Here is a 17,866-nt window from a genome sequence, read left to right on the forward strand (position 1 = left end):
ACACATAAGGGGGATTACCAACAGACCCCTGGCAGTCTTCAAGCTGGCACTGGACAAGCACCTAAAGTCAGTTCCTGATCAGCCGGGCTGTGGCTCGTACGTTGGTTTGCGTGCAGCCAGCAGCAACAGCCTGGTTGATCAGGCGCTGATCCACCAGGAGGCCTGGTCACAGACCGGGCCGCGGGGGCGTTGACCCCCGAAACTCTCTCCAGGTAAACTCCAGGTGGTAATAGAGTTGTGGATGAGTGGAACAAACTCCTGTGTAGTTAAGTAAGTTGATTCAGGTATACACAAATACAGTTACATAGAATTATCATACATAGCAGCATATGTGTACAGAACCCTAGGATAATCCCCCCCAAAAAATCTGAGTGACTTATTGATATTACCTGGAGAGTTTACCTGGAGAGAGTTCCGGGGGTCAACGCCCCCGCGGCCCGGTCTGTGACCAGGACTCCTGGTTGATCAGAGCCTGATCAACCAGGCTGTTGCTGCTGGCTGCACGCAAACCAACGTGCAGCCAGCAGCAACAGCCTGGTTGATCAGGCTCTGAGAAATACATGAGTGGGTGTGAGTTGGAACTAACTAGCTTGGGCCAGTAGGCCTGCTGCAGTGCTTCTTCTTTCTTATGGTCTTAAATAATAAGATTATACAACAGAAATAAGTCACTTTGACCATTATTTTTTTTTTTGGGGGGGGGGCAGAGGGGGCGTTATCCTGTAGGATAATTTACACAATGTACAGTAACTGTACTTATATGTACCTGTACCTAAATAAACTACTTATTTACTTAAATTAGCTTATTAAATACACTTATTTAAGTGTTCAAGGGTGAAGGAGGAGAGAGTTGCTGTGAATTTATTCCGGTTTCAGGGCTTTTGATCCGGGGAATTTGTAGCCGCCTTTCACTCCCATAGATCAAACCTGATTAACGCCCATTACCCCATGGAAGTGCCCGGCCCCCACAGGTTTAGCGCCCCGCCATAAAATGACCCGAAATAATTGAAAATAAGCAGGTACCCCTCAAGGGGGGTTCCTTGACGCTGGTGAGAGGCTCTTGATCTAGGGAATTAGATTTGTGCTCCGGTTCCCTGAATTGAGCCTGAATACCTTCTATCCCCCCCACATGCGCTGTATAATCCTACGGGTTTAGCTCTCCCCATGATAATAATAATAAGCAGGTAACCCACGTGAGACGCGCGCGCGCGCACTGGAGGGGAGAAAACATCAGTTGTGAAGAAGATCTTGACGGGGGAAGGTCGTGTGTTATTTCCTGCGAAAAATGGCCGAAATACTGTATAATGGTGAGTGTATAATGTTGAAAAGAGTTGTTAATGGTGTCTGGATGGTTGTTAGTGGCGTCTTTGTTAATGGCGTCTCCCGGTTAGTTGAGAAATGGTCGTTATATGTGAGGGTTTGTAGCGGCAACTGTCATGGCGGCTCATCCTTCATTACTGCCCTTATTTATCACCTCAGGGGAGGGTCCTTGATGCTGGACAGGGGTTCTTGATCCTGGGAACGATCTGGGGGAGGGTCCTTGATGCTGGTCAGGGGCTCTTGATCCTGGGAACGATCTGGGGGAGGGTCCTTGATGCTGGTCAGGGGCTCTTGATCCTGGGAACTGGATCTGGGGGAGGGTCTTTGTCCTGGGAACTGGATCTGCAGCTCAAGGGAGGGTCCTTGATGCTGAACATGGGCTCTTGATCATGGGAACTGGATATAGGTGAGGGTCCTTGATGCTGGTCAGGGGCTCTTGATCCTGGGACTGTATATAGGGGAGGGTCCTTGATCCTGGGAACTGGATCTGCAGCTCAAGGGTCCTTGATGCTGAACATGGGCTCTTCATCCTGGGAACTGGATATGGGGGAGGTCCTTGATGCTGGTCAGGGGCTCTTGATCATGGGAAATGCAGCTCAGGGGTGAGGGTCCTTGATGCTGGTCAGGGGCTCTTGATCCTGGGAACTATGCTGGTCAGGGGCCCTTGATCCTGGGAACTGTATCCGCAGCTCGGGGGAAGGGCCCTTGATGCTGGTCAGGGGGCTTTTGATCCTGGGAACTGTATCTGCAGCTCAGGGGGAGGGTCCTTGATGCTGGTCAGGGGCTCTTGATCCTGGGAACTGGATCTGCAGCTCGGGGGGAGGATCCTTGATGCTGGTCAGGGGCTCTTGATCATGGGAACTGGATATGCAGCTCAGGGGAGGGTCCTTGATGCTGGTCAGGGGCTCTTGATCCTGGGAACGATCTGCAGCTCGGGGAGGGTCCTTGATGCTGGTCAGGGGCTGTTGATCATGGGAACTGGATCTGCAGCTCGGGGGAGGGTCCTTGATGCTGGTCAAAGGCTCTTGATCATGGGAACTGGATCTGCAGCTCGGGGGTCCTCGATGCTGGGCAGGGGCTCTTGATCCTGGGAACTATCTGCAGCTCAGGGGGAGGGTCCTTGATGCTGGTCAGGGGCTCTTGATCCTGGTAACTATGCAGCTCGGGGGAGGGTCCTTGATGCTGGTCAGGGGCTTTTGATCCTGGGAACTATCTGCAGCTCAGGGGGGTCCTTGATGCTGGTCAGGGAGCTCTTGATCCTGGGAACGATCTGCAGCTCGGGGAGGGTCCTTGATGCTGGTCAGGGGCTCTTGATCCTGGGAACTAAATCTGCAACTCGGGGGAGGGACCTTGATGCTGGTCAGAGGCTCTTGATCCTGGGAACTGGATCTGCAGCTCGGGGGAGGGACCTTGATGCTGGTCAGGGGCTCTTGATCCTGGGAAATATGAAGCTCAGGGGTTAGGGTCCTTGATGCTGGTCAAGGGCTCTTGATCCTGGGAACTATCTGCAGCTCGGGGGGGAGGGTCCTTGATGCTGGTCAGGGGCTCTTGATCCTGGGAACTATCTGCAGCTCGGGGGAAGGGCCCTTGATGCTGGTCAGGGGGCTTTTGATCCTGGGAACTATCTGCAGCTTAGGGGGAGGGTCCCTGATGCTGGTCGGGCTCTTGATCCTGGGAACTTGATCTGCAGCTCAGGGGGAGGGCCCTTGATGCTGGTCAGGTGCTCTTGATCCTGGGAACGATCTGCAGCTCGGGAGGGTCCTTGATGCTGGTCAGGGGCTCTTGATCATGGGAATGATATGCAGCTCAGGGGTGGGTCCTTGATGCTGGTCAGGGGCTCTTGATCCAGGGAACTGGATCTGCACCTCGGGGGGAGGGTCCTTGATGCTGGTCAGGGGCTCTTGATCCTGGGAACTGGATCTGCAGCTTAGGGGGAGGGTCCTTGATGCTGGTCAGGGGCTCTTGATCCTGGAAACTGGATCTGCACCTCAGGGGGAGGGTCTTTGATGCTGGTCAGGGCTCTTGATCCAGGGAAATGGATCTGCACCTTAGGGGGAGGGTCCTTGATGCTGGTCAGGGACTCTTGATCCTGGGAACTGGATGTGCACCTCGGGGGGAGGGTCATTGATGCTGGTCAGGGGCTCTTGATCCAGTCCACTAACACCCAGGATGCCACCCACACCAGTCCACTAACACCCAGGATGCCACTCACACCAGTCCACTAACACCCAGGATGCCACCCACACCAGTCCACTAACACCCAGGATGCCACCCACACCAGTCCACTAACACCCAGGATGCCACCCACACCAGTCCACTAACACCCAGGATGCCACCCACACCAGTCCACTAACACCCAGGATGCCACCCACACCAGTCCACTAAGACTGAGGGTGCCACCCACACCAGTCCACTAAGACTGAGGGTGCCACCCACACCAGTCCACTAACACCCAGGATGCCACCCACACCAGTCCACTAACACCCAGGATGCCACCCACACCAGTCTACTAACACCCAGGTGAGGGGTGTTAGTGGACTGATGTGTGGTGAACAGGACAACAGGTGTAAGGAAAAGCGTCGAATATTTCCACCCGTGGCAGGGATCAAACCCGGACCCTCAGTGTGTGAAGCCAGAGCTTTGCCAGCCAGGCCGCGAGGCACAGTGGCCTGGCTGGCAAATGTTACTTTATCCAACATGTGAAGCCAGAGCTTTGCCAGCCAGGCCGTGAGGCACAGTGGCCTGGCTGGCAAATGTTACTTTATCCAACATGTGAAGCCAGAGCTTTGCCAGCCAGGCCGCGAGGCACAGTGGCCTGGCTGGCAAATGTTACTTTATCCAACATGTGAAGCCAGAGCTTTGCCAGCCAGGCCGTGAGGCACAGTGGCCTGGCTGGCAAATGTTACTTTATCCAACATGTGAAGCCAGAGCTTTGCCAGCCAGGCCGCGAGGCACAGTGGCCTGGCTGGCAAATGTTACTTTATCCAACATGTGAAGCCAGAGCTTTGCCAGCCAGGCCGTGAGGCACAGTGGCCTGGCTGGCAAATGTTACTTTATCCAACATGTGAAGCTAGAGCTTTGCCCAGCCAGGCCGCGAGGCACAGTGGCCTGGCTGGCAAATGTTACTTTATCCAACAGACAATTTTACACCTAGTCTAGGTTTATTATTTTAATAAAAAAGGAGCACTAAACCAAGCAAGTTTATTCAGGTATACACAGTTACATAGATTATGGTGTCCCGTAGCTCTATCGTTAGAGCTACGGGACGTTTTTTAGGCCTAACTCTATTGCTCACTTAATAACTCGTACTGTAAGCATGTTATCAAGCTTTTATATGGAAGTGAAAAGTCTCTCTGTTTCACTTAACAGCAATTTTTTATTTAAAGGGGTGGGCCAGAACATGGCCTGCTGTATAAGCGGGGCCTGCCTGCTGTAGGGCCCCACTTATACAGCAGGTTAGGTTCTGAGCTACTGCTGTAAAGTGAAAATGCATATAAAAGCCTGGTAACATGTTTACACTACTGTATCACATATTAAGTGAGCAATAAAGCTAGGCCTAAAAAATGCTCACATCCTTAGCTTATAGTGAGTGGTGAATGTATTTATTATTGTAGGGTATACAGTGGACCCCCGCATAACGATGGCATCACATAGCGATTTTTCCGCATACCGATTACTTTTATCGCAAAATTTTTGCCGCGCATACCGATTAAAAACCCGCTTACCGATTTTCGTCCGAGACGCGTCCAATGTGCCCTCAGCCAGCCTCACATGTGCCGGCCGTCCCATTGTTTACCAGCCAGCCTCCGCGGTAACATCCAAGCATACACTCGGAATATTTCGTATTATTACAGTGTTTTCGGTGCTGTTTCTGGAAAATAAGTGACCATGGGCCCCAAGAAAGCTTCTAGTGCCAACCCTGTGGTAAAAAGGGTGAGAATTAGTATGGTAATTAAGAAAGATTTTGAAGGGTTTGGGGCTAACCCTGAGAAGCCTATGCCAGTTGTGGAATCCATTGTGCCTACTTCAAAGATTAAGGAAATGTGTGCACAGTGGGTTGAACTGCAAACCTTTATAGATGAAAATCACCCTGACACAGCTGTTGCAAGCCGTGCTGGTGACTATTTCAATGACAATGTTGTGGCCCATTTTAGACAAATCGTAAAGGAACGGGAGGTACAGAGCTCTATGGACAGATTTGTTGTGCGACAGAGGTCCAGTGACTCTCAAGCTGGTCCTAGTGGCATTAAAAGAAGAAGGGAAGTAACCCCGGAAAAGGACTTGCTACCTCAAGTCGTAATGGAAGGGGATTCCCCTTCTAAACAGTAAGAAGATAATGCTCTCCCCTCCTCCCATCCCATCAATCATCACCAGATCTTCAATAAAAGTAAGTGTCATGTAATTGTGCATGCCTTTTTCAGTTTGTGTGTATTAAAATTAACATTTCATGTGGTAAAAAAAAATTTTTTTCATACTTTTGGGCGTCTTGCACGGATTAATTTTATTTCCATTATTTCTTATGGGGAAAATTCATTCGCATAACGATTATTTCGCATAACGATGAGCCCTCTTGCACGGATTAAAATCGTTAACCGGGGGTCCACTGTAATTGAAAACCGCTGTACGTATTAGTAAAATGCCATAAAGCATAATAGTGTAAAGCAAAGCTCGGTAAAGCAGGTCCTTCCTGTATACATGTATTCGATTGAGAGCTCTCGTGCAATAATTGCCATCATTGCAAACATGAGAGGACTCGAAATGCTCTCTAGTCATGGTTTGCAACAGAGCTGGAGCTAAGCATTAGAATATGTATGGATGGCCCAGTGTAGGTGGGGATGATTTATTTTTCTAGGGTGAGGAGCAAAGGGAAATATGCTGCACCCTTTTTTTTGTTTCTAGGCTTTTAATCCAACAATATACAATAATAATCTGTTTGAAATGTTTTCCTAATAGTAAAATTTACTTCTCTAGGGATGTGGAATCGGCATTTGACTGGACGTCTCTCACTGCTGTGGTGGTTGCTGCACTGCCTGATGGGATTTGCCTTTTTGGTGGCAAAAGTAATACTAGAGGTTACCTGCAGCTCCATGATTTGTGAGTAAAGATACAAATGTTCTTTTTTAACCATTTGCCATTACCCGTTGTTAGGTGAATGTCATTTGTGTGCACAGCGTACAGATAACTGACTCAGACCATTGACTAGTCAGAGGTCCATGTTGGGCCAAAACATTGTCACAGGTTTCTTTTTCCTGTGTGCGGGTTATTTGTGTATTGTTCCAGTCACGGTATTGTGACTTCATTCTTCATTTGTGTGGTTGACAAGGGAGGGTAGGAGCTGGGAAAGGCAGCGCTGGTGGTGGTTTGAGGTGGTTCCTGGGGCTGCTGGGATTTGTGTAGTTGACAATAATATAATAATAATAATATCTTTATTTACTACAAGTACATGTACAAGGTATACAGTCCTAGCTGACAACAATGACATGACATACTACTACATAGAAAGTCCCTTGTTATGCTCCGCATTTCGGGCAAATTAGGTCAGTGTCCCAGGATGCGACCCATACCAGTCGACTAACACCCAGGTACCCATTTTACTGATGGGGAACATAGACAACAGGTGGAAAGAAATACGTCCAATGTTTCTACTCTGGCTGGGAATCGAACCCAGGCCCTCACCGTGTGAAGTGAGAGCGTTAACCACCAGAGCCCACAAGGGAGGGTAGGAGCTGGGAAAGGCAGTGCTGGTGGTAGTTTGAGGTTGGAGGTGGTTCCTGGGGCTGCTGGGATTTGGGGATATATTTCTTGTTCCTTTTAGGTTGATATGCTGGATGTTCATCCTCTCCCCATTTTCAATAAGAGGAATGAGATACAGTACTTAACCCTTATGGTTGTTAGATTTTCAGTTCCCACCTTGTCAAATAGTCATGTGCAAAGGCACATGACAATATTTTACGAACCCCAAGGCAAAAATTTGTTAACTGATGAACATGATTAGGAAATTAAAGTTTTCCTGAGTAGTTGTGTGTTGGCCTCAAATTAATTTCTCAGCCTCCAGAGGCAGTAAGAGGTAATGCTTTCACTGTTTTAACTTTCTTTTACTCATCGTACCTTGGGATGTCAAAGGGCTTTGAACCAAGTTGTGTGCTATATTTTGAGTTACAATTCTTAGTGGTGGACTTAACATAATGGATTGCCAGTGAGGAAAGGCATCTGTCAGGGCCCTTGGTAGTTTTTCTTGTACTCTGTTGCTTTTATGCTTCAAGATGGTGGGTGACCTTATCTAGGTGGTAGGGATTATATTTTTACGTTGCACCAGACTGGGTGCACCAGCAGTGGTGTTGCTACCCTACTGTATATTAGTTATATAGCGGGAGAAAAGTAGCTATGTTTTCCTGTCATATTCCATCGAGGGGTGGGTTTTATACATGGTAATAGCAGTGGCAATTTTAAACCTGAAAGGCTTTGCATACTAGTGGCTTTTTGCATTCACACCTAAATGTCATCCATCTCTGTACAACCATTGTATCATGCTGAAATAAATAACTTTGATCTAAATTAGTATGTCTATTAGGATGGTTTATTGCAGGTAGGGATGAATTTTTTAGGCTGGGAGGGGAAAAGTGGGTGAAGATAATGTTCTTTTGATTTTTCCAAAATGAAAGCTCAGCAATAAACTATAATTTGGTTTTGAATTGTTTTTCTAATGTCAAAATTGATTTCCGTAGGACTGTGAATTGGCAGCTCACCTGATACCTTCTGCTGCTCCCACCATGTGCTAAGCTGTGTTGGCTGTGTTGTAGATGAATGGTTCAGAGAACCGACACGTTGATAAATTAGACACGTGCAACTCTTGGGTATCTTTATTGAGGAAACATTTTGCCACACAGTGGCTTCATAAGAACATAAGAAAGGAGGATCACTGCAGCAGGCCTGTTGGCCCATACTAAGCAGGTCCTTTATAATCCATCCCACTAACAAAACACATGCCCAACCTAATTTTCAATGCTACCCAAGAAATAATCTCTTGATAACTCTATCCACTCATTTGCAAGTCCCACTCAAATCCAACCCCTCTCACTCATATATTTCTTTCTTTCAACACACCAGCCGCATCCCACCAAGGCAGGGTGGCCCAAAAAGAAAACCGAAAGTTTCTCTTAAATTTAGTAATTTATACGGGAGGAGGGGTTACTAGCCCCTTGATCCCGGCATTTTAGTCGCCTCTTACAACACGCATGGCTTACGGAGGAAGAATTCTGTACCACTTCCCCATGGAGATAAGAGGAAATAAACAAGAACAGGAACTAGAAAGAAAATAGAAGAAAATCCAGAGGGGTGTGTGTATATATATGCTTGTACATGTATGTATAGTGTGACCTAAGTGTAAGTAGAAGTAGCAAGACATACCTGAAATCTTGCATGTTTATGAGACAGACAAAAGACACCAGCGATCGTACCATCGTGTAAAACAATTACAGGTTTTCATTGTACACTCACTTGGCAGGACGGTAGTACCTCCCTGGGCAGTTGCTGTTTACCAACCTATTACCTAGGACTCTTATGTTTATCCAACCTAAATTTGAAACTACCCAAAGTCCTAGCCTCAATAACCCAACTAGGTAGACTGTTCCACTCATCAACTATCCCATTTCCAAACCAATACTTTCCTATGTACTTTGTAAATCTAAACTTGTCTAATTTAAATCCATTACTGCAGGTTCTCTCTTGGAGAGATATCCTCAAGACCTTATTAATATCCTCTTTATTAATACCCATCTTCCACTTATACACTTTGATCATGTCTCTCGTCATTCTTCGTCTAACAAGTGAATGTAATTTAAGAGTTTTCAATCTTTCTTCATAAGGAAGATTTCTAATGCTATGTATTAATTTAGTCATTCTACGCTGAATGTTTTCTAACGAATTTATGTCCATTATGTAATACGGAGACCAGAACTGAGCTGCATAATCTAGGTGAGGCCTTACTAATGATGTATAAAGCTGCAGTATGACCTCTGGACTTCTGTTGCTTACACTTCTTGATATAAATCCCAATAATCTATTTGCCTTATTACGTACGCTTAGGCACTGCTGTCTTGGTTTAAAGTTGCTGCTTACCATAACCCCCAAGTCCTTTTCGCAATCTGTATGGCTAAGTTCTACATTATTTAACTTATAAGTGCTAGGGTTATGGACACTGCCAAGCTTCAGAACCTTGCATTTATCTACATTGAACTGCATCTGCCACTTTTCTGACCAAGAATAGAGATTGTCTAAATCCTGAAGTTCCCTAACATCTATGTTTGAATCAATTATCCTACCTATCTTTGTGTCATCGGCGAATTTGATCATATCACTCATATCGTCAAGGTCATTGATATATACAGTACATGTATTATAAACAACAAAGGGCCTAAGACTGATCCCTGTGGCACGCCACTTGTTACAGATCCCCACTCGAATTTAACCCCATTTATGGACACACTGCTTCCTGTCTGTGAACCATGACTCGATCCACGAGAGCACTTTTCCCTGAATGCCATGAGCTGCCACTTTCTTTAACAGTCTTTGGTGCAGAACTCTATCAAAAGCCTTGCTAAAATCTAAGTAAATAATATCAAATTCTTTATCATGATCAACAGCCTCAAAAGCTTTACTGAAGAAAGTTAATAACTTAGTTAGACAAGAACGGCCTCTCGTTAATCTATGCTGAGTATCATTAATCAGATTATGCTTATCCAGATGGCTTCTTATAATCTCAGCTATAATTGACTAGCAATTTGCCTACAATTGAGGTCAGGCTTATTGGGCGCTAATTTGACGGTAATGACTTATCCCCTGATTTAAAAATGGGAATTACGTTAGCCATCTTCCACATATCAGACAGTATACCTGTTTGAAGAGATAAATTAAAAATATTAGTTAATGGTTCACAGAGTTCTATTTTGCATTCCTTAAGAACCCTTGAAAAAAGCTCATCAGGTCCCGGCGACTTATTTTGCTTCAGTCTGTCTATTTGTTTCATAATCATTTCATTAGCGACTGTGATGTTACATAATTTATCTTCTTCAGGCCCACTATAAAAATTAATTACTGGGATATTGTTAGTGTCTTTCTTTGTAAAAACCAAGAGAAAATAATTATTTAAAATTGAGCACATTTCATTCTCTTTGTCAGTAAGATGCCCATAGTTATTTTTAAGGGGACCTATCTTATCTCTGACTTTTGTTCTATATACCTGGAAAAAACTTTTTGGGTTAGTTTTCGAATCCCTGGCAACTTTAATTTCATAGTCCCATTTAGCTTTTCTTATCCCCTTTTTAACTTCCCTCTTAATGTCAATATACTGATTCATAAGATGACTCTCACCTCTTTTGATAAGCCTATAAATTTCTTATGCCCTAAAAGATATTTGAGCCTATTATTCATCCATTTTGGATAATTTCTGCTTGATCTAATTTCTTTATACGGGATAAATGTTCTTTGGGCAGCATGTATAGTGTTCAGAAAACTGTCATATTGATAGCTCTCTTCGTTACCCCAGTCAACAGATGATAAGTGTTCTCTAAGCCCATCGTAATCTGCTAAGCGAAAATCTGGAACTGTAACTGAGTTATCCCTACTATCATACTTCCATTCAATGCTAAATGTAATTGATTTGTGGTCGCTAGCACCAAGTTCCTCTGAAATTTCTAAATTATTAACAAGGGATTCATTGTTTGCCAGAACTAAGTCAAGCAGGTTATTTCCCCTTGTAGGCTGTCACAAACGGCTTCAAAAAACAATCCTGAACTGCTTCTAAGAAGTCGTTTGATTCTAAATTCCCAGTCAAGAAATTCCAATCAATATGACTAAAGTTAGTCTCCTAGAATTACTACATTAACATGCCTTGTGACCTTAACAATTTTCTCCCATAGTAGTCTCCCTTGGTCCCTATCTAAGTTTGGGGGACGATATATTACGCCTAAAATCAATTTTTCATTTCCCTCTGAAAATTCTATCCAAACAGACTCAGTATGGGTTTCAGACTTTATACCTGTTTTTATGCAACAGTTCAAGCGATCTCAGACATACAGTGCCACCCCACCCCCCTTCCTGATACTTCTGTCTACTTGGAACAATTTAAAACCCTGTATGTGACATTCAGCAGGCATATCCCGATTTTTCGTATTGAACCACGTCTCAGTTAAGGCACTAGCAACTAGTCTCAACTCATCCATCTTATTCCTAGCACTAGTTACCTGCACTGGCAACTAGTCTCAACTCATCCATCTTATTCCTAGCACTACAACTATTTGTGTAATATATATTCAAGGACCCTCCCTTCTCTTTTTTCTTCCTGCTGATTTCTGTTCCTCCACTATGCCTGTTACTCTCCTTATCACCTAATGCCATTAGCTTTCATATGTTCATCAATAACTCTTCCTCATTCTGCCTATAACTGGTTTCCTTAAAACTCTCACTATCGCTACACTCAGAATTCATTGATTTTCCACGAAAACCCATACCACTATCTATTTCTTGTTTAAAGACCTAACTGCTCCCTCCACTGCGTTGGCCAGTGCTCCCACCCCAAACCTAGATAAGTGAACCCCATCCCTGGCATACATGTCATTTCTGCCATAGAAGAGGTCCCAGTTGTCAGTGTTACTGCATTTTCATTACAGTATTTGTCCAGCCAACAATTGACACCAATTGCCCTGGACAGCCATTCATTTCCAACTCCTCTCCTTGGCAAAATACCACATATGACAGGGTTCCCACCCTTCCTCCTAATTATCTCTATTGCTGACCTATACCTGCTAATCAGGTCCTCACTCCTACTTCTGCCAACATTGTTGCCTCCAGCACTGAGACAGATAATAGGATTGCTCCCATTACCTCTCATTATGTCATCCAGATGGCTAACAATATCCTTCATCCCAGCCCCAGGAAAACACACACACTGCCTCCTACTCCTATCCTTCAAGCAGAATGCCCTATCCATGTACCTAATCTGGCTATCCCCAACAACAATGTTTTTACCTTCCTTGGCGACGTCCGTCGTGATGCTCCCTATAGTCGACTCACATTTGTCAGGTAGCATTACACCTTCACTTGTGGAATTCGTCAAGACGTTCTCGATGGTTTTCGTTGGGGTTTCTAGGGATGTCTCACTCACGTCAGCCAATGCTTCCTTGGTGCTCGTTGTGACATTCCCAGTAGAACACCCACATTCAGTCCATGGACTGACCACATCGACTCAAGGTTGAAGGACTGATTACCTCATTCTTCTCCTGTTCTTCAAGATTCTCCTTTGTATGGACTGATGAAGCCACTGTGTGGTGAAACGTTTCCTCAATAAAGATACCCAAGAGTTGCACATGTGTCTAATTTATCGACTGTGTTGGCTGTCACAACTTGTGAAGAATAATGCAGCTGTTTATAGCAGTAGTACTGCATCTGGAGGCTTCCTGCAGAGCCAGTTAATGACCAAAGGTATGCATTTTTTTCTTTGTAATCATTAGCCATTTTACCATTAAGTATATGGCTTTTTGTATTGTAAGCATGATATGGTGATTCTTGCTAGGGAAGGCAGTATTGGTTCAGGGTTACTACCAATAAACTCACACTTAACACTGACAAGACCTTTCACATGATGTTTGGGAACAGCGCTACGACTGTCCACCTAAGAGTTAGGAGTAACAGTTCCTCTATTGCTAAACAAAAATGAAGGAAAATTCCCAGGTCGATACATTGACAGCAACTTGAAATTCAACACCTACATTTAACATGTATCCAAATTAGTTGGCATCGTCTCCAGGATACATTACTATGTACCTCAAACAGCACTTACATTATACATGTACTGCTTTAATCTATCCCTACCTCACCTATGCTATTTGTGCCTAGAACCACTACAGCAAGTCATCTTAAGCCAATAACATAAAGGGCAGCTGTACGAATGATTACTCAGTCTACTGCCAGACAACATACTCCCCCACTCTACAAAGACCTAAACCTACTTTTTTTTTTTTTCCAACATGCTGGCTGTCTGCCACTGAGGCAGGGAGACCCAAAAAAAGAAAAGACAGTTTAGATGTTACTCCAAACAGTAAATATCCCAAACCCCTTGTATAAAGTGCAGGCATTGTACTTGTTAAGTCCCAAAAACCATTCATCTCCACTCTCCTATCTAACATGCTCTCACATGCCTGCTGTATATCCAAGCCCCTTGCACACAAAATCTCGTTTACCCCCCTCCATCCTTTCCTAGGATGGACCCTACCCTTCTTCCCTCCACTACAGATTTATAAACTCTCCAAATCATCCTGTTTTGCTCCATCCTCTCTAAATGACCAAACTATCTCAACATTCCCTCCTCACCCTTCTGAATAATGCTTTTAGTTAACTCCACACCACCTCCTAATTTCCACACTATAAATTCTTTGCATAATTTTTACATCACACATTGCCCTTAGACACATCTCTGCCTCCAGCCTCCTCCTCCTCGCTGCAACATTTACAACCCATGCTTCACACCCTACTTATTATACATCAAATTCACTCATACTACTGTGTGTACTACGTATACGGGACAAATTTTAATATCAATCCCGCCATGAAACTTTCTTGATAGTTAAAACAGAACTCATAGGCATAATGCTAGATACAAAAATCTTTGTGATATTCCCAGTGTCTGGCTTAATCTTTGTAAAACTTCAGTGCATAAAAGGAACAAAAGTCTGGAACACACCACTTGAAAACACCAGTCTTCCTCTGCCTGCCAGCCACTTCAAATCTACTGTTAAAAACCCCTACTTACCAGTGTGATCCTAACAATAATTAATTATACCTAGCAATTCTTTCAATCTGTATTGTCCCCATTCTTGTCTCTCATTCCTTCAACTTGTATACCTAGATTCATTCTTAATACTATTTTATTTTTATTATCACACTGGCCGATTTCCACCAAGGCAGGGTGGCCCGAAAAAGAAAAACTTTCGCCATCATTCACTCCATCACTGTCTTGCCAGAAGGGTGCTTTACACTACAGTTTTTAAACTGCAACATTAACACCCCTCCTTCAGAGTGCAGGCACTGTACTTCCCATCTCCAGGACTCAAGTCCGGCCTGCCGGTTTCCCTGAACCCCTTCATAAATGTTACTTTGCTCACACTCCAACAGCACGTCAAGTATTAAAAATCGTGTGTCTCCATTCACTCCTATCAAACACTCACGCATGCCCGCTGGAAGTCCAAGCCCCTCGCACACAAAACCTCCTTTACCCCCTCCCTCCAACCTTTCCTAGGCCGACCCCTACCCCGCCTTCCTTCCACTACAGACTGATACACTCTTGAAGTCATTCTGTTTCGCTCCATTCTCTCTACATGTCCGAACCACCTCAAAAACCCTTCCTCAGCCCTCTGGACAACAGTTTTGGTAATCCCGCACCTCCTCCTAACCTCCAAACTACAAATTCTCTGCATTATATTCACACCACACATTGCCCTCAGACATGACATCTCCACTGCCTCCAGCCTTCTCCTCGCTGCAGCATTCATCACCCATGCTTCACACCCATATAAGAGCGTTTGTAAAACTATACTCTCATACATTCCCCTCTTTGCCTCCAAGGACAAAGTTCTTTGTCTCCACAGACTCGTAAGTGCACCGCTCACCCTTTTTCCCTCATCAATTCTGATTCACCTCACCTTTCATAGACCCATCCACTGACACGTCCACTCTCAAATATCTGAATAGAGTGGACCCCCGCATACCGTTGGCATCACATAACGTTAAATCTGCATACCGATACATTTTATCGCTAAGATTTTGCCTCGCATACCGCTAAAAAAACCCGCTCAACGCTATTCGTCCGAGATGCGTCAAATGTGCGGCCTGAGCCAGCCTCACATGTTCCGCCGGTGGCATTGTTTACCAGCCAGCCTCCGCGGTAACATCCAAGCATACAATCGGAACATTTCGTATTATTACAGTGTTTTTGGTGATTTTATCTGCAAAATAAGTGACCATGGGCCCCAAGAAAGCTTCTAGTGCCAACCCTACAGGAATAAGGGTGAGAATTACTACAGAGATGAAGAAAGAGATCATTGCTAAGTATGAAAGTGGAGTGCGTGTCTCCGAGCTGGCCAGGTTGTATAGTAAACCCCAATCAACCATCGCTACTATTGTGTCCAAGAAAACGGCAATCAAGGAAGCTGTTCTTGCCAAAGGTTCAACTGTGTTTTCAAAACAGAGATCGCAAGTGATAGAAGATGTTGAGAGACTCTTATTGGTGTGGATAAATGAAAAACAGATAGCAGGAGATAGCATCTCTCAAGTGATCATAAGTGAAAAGGCTAGGAAGTTGCATGAGGATTTAATTAAAAAAAAATGCCTGCAACTAGTGATGATGTGAGGGAATTTAAGGCCAGCAAAGGTTGGTTTGAGAGATTTAAGAAGCGTAGTGGCATACATAGTGTGATAAGGCATGGTGAGGCTGCCAGTTCGGACTACAAAGCAGCTGAAAAAATATGTGCAGGAATTCAAGGAGTACATAGACAGTGAAGGACTGAAACCTGAACAAGTGTTTAATTGTGATGAAACAGGCCTGTTTTGGAAGAAAATGTCAAGCAGGACCTACATTACTCAGGAGGAAAAGGCACTCTCAGGACATAAGCCTATGAAAGCCTTTTTTGTTATTTAGGCTTACTCTTCTCATGTGTTCCAATGTTAGTGGTGATTGCAAAGTGAAGCCTTTATTAGTGTATCACTCTGAAACTCCCAGAGCGTTCAGGCAAAAGAATATCCTCAAGGCTAATTTGTGTGTGCTGTGGAGGGCAAACAGTAAGGCATGGGTCACTAGGGACTTTTTCTATGACTGGTTACACCATGCATTTGCCCCCAATGTGAAAGATTACCTAACTGAAAAGAAATTAGACCTTAAGTGCCTCATGGTGTTAGACAATGCCCCTGGTCATCCTACAGACGTGGCAGAGCAACTTTGTGGGGACATGAGCTTCATTAAGGTGAAGTTTTTGCCTCCTAATACCACTCCTCTCCTGCAGCCCATGGACCAGCAGGTTATTGCAAACTTCAAAAAACTGTACACAAAAGCTCTGTTTGAAAGGTGCTTTGTAGTGACCTCAGAAACTCAACTGACTCTAAGAGAGTTTTGGAGAGATCACTTTAATATCCTCAATTGTGTAAACCTTATAGGCAAGGTTTGGGAGGGAGTGACTAAGAGGACCTTGAACTCTGCTTGGAAGAAACTGTGGCCAGAATGTGTAGACAAAAGGGATTTTGAAGGGTTTGAGGCTAACCCTGGGAATCCTATGCCAGTTGAGGAATCCATTGTGGCATTGGGAAAGTCCTTGGGGTTGGAGGTAAGTGGGGATGATGTGGAAGAGTTGGTGGAGGAGGACAATGAAGAACTAACCACTGATAAGCTGCTAGATCATCATCATCAGCATGAGGCCAGACCTGAGGAAACTGCTTCGGAGGAGGGGAGAGAGAAATTGAAGAAGTTGCCTACTTCAAAGATTAAGGAAATGTGTGCAATGTGGCATAAAGTGCAAACCTTTTTTGATGACAATCACCCTCACACAGCTATTGCAAGCCGTGCTGGTGACTATTACACTGACAATGTTGTGAAACGCTTTAGGAAAGTCATAAAGGAACGAGAGGTACAGGCCTCTATGGACAGATATGTTGTGCGACAGAAGTCCAGTGACTCTGAAGCTGGTCCTAGTGGCATTAAAAGAAGAAGGGAAGTAACCCTGGAAAAGGACTTGACACCTCAAGTCTTAATGGAAGGGGATTCCCCTTCTAAACACTAAGACTCTCTCCTCCTCCTATCCCATCAATCATCACCAGATCTTCAATAAAGGTAAGTGTCATGTAACTGTGCATGTCTTTTTCAGTTTGTGTGTATTAAAATTAATATTTCATGTGGTAAAAATTTTTTTTTTCATACTTTGGGGTGTCTTGCATGGATTAATTTGATTTCCATTATTTCTTATGGGGAAAATTTATTCACATAACGATAATTTCACATAACAATGAGCTCTCGGGAACGGATTAATATCGTTATGCGGGGGTCCACTGTACATTCACCTCCTCCATACTCTCCCTCCAATCTGATATCCAATATTTCATCACCTAATCTTTTTGTTAACCTCATAACCTCACACTTTCCTGTATTCACTTTTAATTTTCTTCTTTTGCATACCCTACCAAATTCATCCACCAACCTCTGCAGCTTCTCTTCAGAATCTCCCAAGAGCACAGTGTCATCAGCAAAGAGCAACTGTGACAACTCCCACTTTGTGTGTGATTCTTTATCTTTTAACTCCACGCCTCTTGCCAAGACCCTCGCATTTACTTCTCTTACAACCCCATCTATAAATACATTAAACAACCACGGTGACATCACACATCCTTGTCTAAGGCCTACTTTTACTGGGAAATAATCTCCCTCTTTCCTACATACTCTAACTTGAGCCTCACTATCCTCGTAAAAACTCTTCACTGTTTTCAGTAACCTACCTCCTACACCATACACCTG

The 17,866-nt window shown here is 44.5% G+C and overlaps 1 long non-coding RNA gene across 1 annotated transcript; it reads left to right on the forward strand.

The window, feature by feature from the left end:
- The first annotated feature begins 1,202 nt into the window (after window positions 1-1,202).
- Window positions 1,203-12,946, forward strand: LOC128703931 (uncharacterized). Its single transcript, XR_008409390.2, has 3 exons — window positions 1,203-1,304; window positions 6,289-6,411; window positions 8,043-12,946. It is a non-coding gene; the product is annotated as an uncharacterized lncRNA (long non-coding RNA).
- The last annotated feature ends 4,920 nt before the right edge of the window (window positions 12,947-17,866 follow it).

Source organism: Cherax quadricarinatus, unplaced genomic scaffold (assembly GCF_038502225.1).
Source record: "Cherax quadricarinatus isolate ZL_2023a unplaced genomic scaffold, ASM3850222v1 Contig4898, whole genome shotgun sequence".
NCBI classification, from domain to species: domain Eukaryota; kingdom Metazoa; phylum Arthropoda; class Malacostraca; order Decapoda; family Parastacidae; genus Cherax; species Cherax quadricarinatus.